We start from the raw sequence: 5,570 nt of genomic DNA on the forward strand, positions 1-5,570 counted from the left end.
CCCGGGGCTGTTGGTGCTGCTGGGTTTGCTCCGGCAGCCGTGCTGGCACAACGCAGAGAGGGCAGCGCTGGGCAGAACCCAGCAGCCGGGGTTGGGGAGAGCGGGACCACTTCTTCTGGCAGCAGCGCCGGTTCAATGTGCCCAGCAAGGCAGAGCCGCAGGGGTACTGCACGATCTCCTCTGGTAGCTCACCCACATCCAAGGCCATCTGGATCAAAGGCAGGATGAGATGGTGCCCAGGAGATCAGGGCCATGCTCCTCTCTTCAGCGTGGCACTCTGGGGCGGTGATTTGGCCTGCTATTATGTAAGATTTAACAAAAGCTGTGTAACAGAACTATTTTAAGTAAGAATGTTAATTGAAGGCTGAGTCAGGCTGCAGCGAGCGCAGAGATGTTTTTGAGAGGCTCATACTCTTTTTCATTCGGCCTGTATTTTTTCCACTTAATTACAATGTGTGTGGAACAGCAGTTAGCAATAATTGTAACTGGCAGAGGAAAAATGGATGATGAAGGTGATCGTCCTCTTGCCTCTGGATCAGCCATTGAAACCCATCCCACATCTGCGATATCCAGAAGTTATTCACCTCTGAGGCTGCGTGGGGCATATGGCAAGTGTAGCAGAGGACTTTCACCTGGCTCTTGGGCCACGTCTCCACCGCGGCCAAGGAGACAACAGGGGGGGCCCAGTCAGCATTAGGTCACCAGCCCTTGATGAAGTCTGTGCTGGTGTGGTTCTTCCCTGCTGTTGCTCTCCCCAGGAGGGGGTTAAAGGAGATATGGACTTGTCTGCCCATGCCTCAGCAAGCTGCCATGGGGTGCCATGGGGTCCAACACAAAACGACAGCAGTGTCCTCCATGCCAGCTGCCGTTGGCATAGCCTCTGAAGGACTCTCCAAGCAAGCAGACCATGGAGCAAAGAGGCAGCTGCTTGGTGCTCCCGACCGTGACAGACTGCCTGTTGAAACTGTGGCAAGACATGTTAGGGAGAGGGCTGTTGAGGGACGCCTGGCACTGCCCAAGTGCACGTGCGAGACCCCCGAACCAGCAGCGAGCGGTGGCTGTGCCAGCAGCCCCTGCAGCTGCCCCAGTGAGCTCGCCTGCGCAGCCATTCCTCGGGCATGACGCAAGCACCTTGGCAGGTCCCATTGCAAAGATGACTGGTCCTCAGTCCCTCATCCAGCCCCATTTGGGAGACTAAGCGATACGCAGGTCCCAGCCTCTGGCAAGTTCCTTTAATGATTGAAATTCGGAGGAGGAGAGTGAGTTTAATTGCCAGTTCCAGCACAGGTCTACCAGTTCTTAATTGTCGGTGGTGTTCTTTTTATCAAATATGAACTCAACTGTACTTCCTAGCAGGCACCTCTTTCTGGAGCTCAGCGGGAGCAGGAGGGATGTAGGTACCTGGAAAAGGGATGTGCGTGATTTTTTTGCCTGAAAGTACAAGTGGACAGGATGAGGTAATGCAATGCAGCTCTGCCGTTTAAGTTTACAAATGCATCATTAATGCCTAAACTTGTAAGTACTGCTCCTCAGCATTGCTACACAGTAGTTTACTATGCATATGACAGAACGTACAAGAAGATAAAAGTACCCTCTTTTACTTCTTTTTACTTTGCCTACTAGACAGCAGTGAGCAAAAAGGTAAGGCGAGAGGCTGAAGCACAGAGAAGAGTATTTCCTCAGCTCTGACTGCCCCAGCACTCCCTGAGGGGCTCCCGCAGTGGAGGGGCACTGCCTGAGCATCCAGAGGAGAGAGAGGGAGAGGAATGAGAGGCAGTGCCGGGGGGGGCAGAAACAAATTTCATTTGCATTTTTTGTTTTCTCAGATTTGGGCACACTTCTGTTAACTCTTGTTGTGTTGCAAAATTAAAATAATGTAGCTGCAATGACTAGCAGAAATGCAGGCACCCCGACCGTATCTCAACGTGCCTGGAACAAACCCAGGCTGTGACCCAACACACTGGCTTGCAGCATTTGCATGCCAATGCCCGAAATTCCTCCTGAAGGAAGAGTGGTCTGTTCAAGAGACTTTTCCTGTAGCAGCTGCATGTCCCTCCATATGTTGTAGCATTTCCCTTAAAGAGCAGCCCTCCTGAGGTGGGGGGATAGGGGAGCATGGGCAGGAAGGGCACCAGCATGGTGCATCTTCCTAGGAAATCGGAAAAGGAATCCATCTTCCCTTTCTTCTCCCCCTTCAAGTCTCTTTGAACTAGCTGATCTGTGCAGAGGCCAAACCCATCAGCATCTGACCCCCAGACCCCCCAGCCCCTCCAGGTGCCCGCGTCCCATGGGGAGGATGAGGCAACTGCTGGGCGAGCAGAAGAGTGGGATTGCAAAACTGCTGGAGCTGGCAGGAAACTTTGAGGTCAGCAGCAGCAAAGACTACCTTCAGCTGGGCTGCCTCCCCCGCCAGCGGTGGTCCTGTCCTGCCCCAAATCGTGGGGCCGTCGGCTGCGGAGGCAGGGAGGCCTTTAGGGATGGCCAGCTCTTCTGGCGGGCCCGGGAGGTGACTTGCTAGCTGGAGGAGCTGTCAGCGAGTGCCAGTTTGTTGCTTCGGGGGGACGTTTTGGTAATCAGGAACTCCCACACTGGAAACAGCTTTAATAGCTCTGGCCCAGGCTTTGAGAAGGTCTGGGATGCGGTTTTGACTTTTATTTTCTGTGAGGACCTTGCCACCAACTCCCCCAGAGAGGCAAAGCATGTTTCCCAGCCTAACCGAGAACCCCTCGGTGCACCCTCCCCGGGGCTTCTCTTCTTGCTTTGCTCAGGCACACCAGCTCTTCAAGGCATGCAGAAAGGGAAGCTCTGCCCCTTCTTTGCAACAAGTCAGCACTTTGCATGCTGCATTGACAACATGGGCTCAGGGGGATGAAGCACAGACAAGGAATACGACTACCCGGAGTCTTAAATAGAAGGAGTTTTAAAGCCCTCCTTAATTTTTTCAGCAGGCGATCTGTTTCTGCTCTTATTTTGTAATGTTTCCTGTGAAGTCCTTGCCCCTGTCCAATTTTCTGAGGGTACTTGGAAGCTTGTCGACTCCCGCACAGAAGGCAGGGAGCAGAGCCGGCGCAGTGTCGCGGAGGGGTCACAGCTTCCTGGGCTTCCTGTTTATTTTGGGAAGGGGTCACCCGGCCAGCCGGCCGCTCTGCCTGCGCCCCGGGAAGCCCCCGGCTACCACATTCCTGCCCCCCTTGCCCACAGCCGCAGACAATTGCCGACTGTGGCTTGCAATGCAGAGCGCCAAGGCGGGGTGTAAATGGGATAACCCGACATGCCTATTTACCCAGCCTGGGGATAAGGGGCGGAAGCTTTTCCACATCAATTGCCCTTTCTTCTGGCATCTGGAAGTATCTCTCTGAAGTTTTTATTTCTCTTTGGAGGGTAGTAACCTCTGAATTTCTCAAGTATTTCCATGATCTTTTCCTCGCTGCTTTTTTCTACTGCTACTTGAAAAGAGGGTGTAAAGTCAACTGCTCAGTTAAAAACAGAATTGTTTCCTTTTTTAAAGAAGGCGTGCAATTTTTTGCTCCAAACCACCTAGGGTAGAGCCCACCAAGGGAGCAGAAGCTGTAGCATCCAGGCTCTTGCTTACCATGCGACTCCCTGGTAGGTAGCGCACAGATATGTGCCCAAACTTTCTAGAACAAAAATCACAGCAGCATACATAGTACCTCCATATCTCGGGAGATATCCGTGAACTAATGGCACAGCAGCGTCCTGCTGGCGCTTCCTTTTCTAGGCAGGCTCTGCTGAGGTGGTGCCTCAACGCTCTTCGGGAGCTGACACCAAGCAGCAGCGTTCAGCACAGCTGTCTTCACGGAGTTAACGAAAGGCCCCCATGTATGGCAAAAAAGGCAGACAGGAGTAGCTGCTCAGTGGGAGTCTCTCTCCATCCTCCAGCACCTCCTGCCTCACAGGGAGCTGGTGCAGTGACCTCCCTCCGGCCTCCGTGGAATATTTTTCTGCCAGTGCCTCTGTCAGCTCCTGCCATCAGCAGTCAGCTCCAGCCTGCAGTGCAGGACAGACGTCAGCGCGCCGCTGGTGAGCGGCTCTCAGGGAAGCCCGCTCTCATCCTGTGAGCACGTAAGCGCGCATGGCTTTACATTCATAGTGATGCTCCTGTGAATAAAGTTATAAGTGGCTGTAAACATCTGCAGGATCAGTGGCTTACCATGAGCCCGTCCAAAGCCTATTTATGTCAACAGGCTGTGCCTGATGATACTCTCATTTGCATCAGTATCTTTCCCCCCCAACATGGCACTAAATAAAGCACTGCTGGATGGGGATTTTTCCGTTTCTCTAAGGTTTTTCTCGTTTCAGTGTGCCATGAGGCTGGCTTTGGGGCCAGCATCAACATGAAAGCAGAACCTCGCCTAGACTGCTGCTTGAACTGTACATCTTAAAATGCATACATAAAAGGGTGGTGGTGGTGATTCACTTTCAAAATGATGGATCATTTTAAATGAAAATAAAAGTTTCAGTGTTTCTGAAATGGTTCCCAGCAGCTCACTCTTGCAGGCAAACGTGAGCAGCTGCCTACAAGCAAGATCCAGCAGTTGCTTTAAGGGCTTTTGAACTGTTTGGCAAAAATCACATAATCCTCACCTAGGCAAGAAGCCCATTGAAACCTGGGTGCATTCAGCTTTCTGGAAGATCTTCTGTAGCAATGTCCCACCTCCAGTAGGAATGAAAACAGCAGAAATGCCATAAAACCAGGAGGTGCTCCAGAGTGGAGGCAAAGCCCCTGTTCCCACTCAGCAGAGACTCTACAAACATTATAACAAATATTTAATGACCTGAACTCCTGGCCGTGCGCTGGCAGAGGCTGTAATCTGGCATCAGACTTCTTCAGGTTGAGCTGGCAGGTCTTGCTCTCGGCCACAATGGCACTGCCTTGATGGGCTCCTTGGCTGCAAATTACCCACATCTGACCAAATTCAAAACTTCAAGGAGTATTCCCAGCCTCTCCCTACTCAGTTCTGGGAGAGTAGGCTTCATAATTCATTATGGATCAAAGACGGAGACGTGGTATTACCCTCCAGCATAATCACCTTTCCCATCTTGGCTCTGGCCATTTTGCTACTGCCCTGCAGGACCTCTGCCCCACCAGAAGGATGGAAATAAGACCTGTGGAGGAAGCAGGGCGTATCTGCAGCAGGGGAAGGATGTGGGGCAGCCCTCGATGGGGGGTATACTGAGGGCACAGGGGAGCAGGTGGGGAGCACTGGTTTGGACACAGAAGGAAAGGCAGGCCCCACAGAGGATGGGTATGTGGGTGAAGTTCAGGCTGGGGGCACAGCTCTGGGGCAAGGGGGTGCGTGCAATCGCTGCCACCAGCACGGAGGAAAGGAGGGAAGGGAAACAGGACCCTGCAGGGAGGGAAGAGCAGAGAAACACAGCAAGACCTCAGCATGGCCCAGTGAAAAGTGTCAAAGAACACGGGGTGGGAAGGGGCTTGCCACAGCATTAACATGGGGGTGGCAGCTCTTAAAGCGCTGCCCCGCTCTGACCTCTCCTCTCCCTTCCTTCCTTCAACCATGACACCAGGCACAACCAGGACAAGGTGAAGG

Source organism: Egretta garzetta, unplaced genomic scaffold (assembly GCF_000687185.1).
Source record: "Egretta garzetta isolate BGI_Z169 unplaced genomic scaffold, ASM68718v1 scaffold118, whole genome shotgun sequence".
In the NCBI taxonomy this organism is placed as follows: domain Eukaryota; kingdom Metazoa; phylum Chordata; class Aves; order Pelecaniformes; family Ardeidae; genus Egretta; species Egretta garzetta.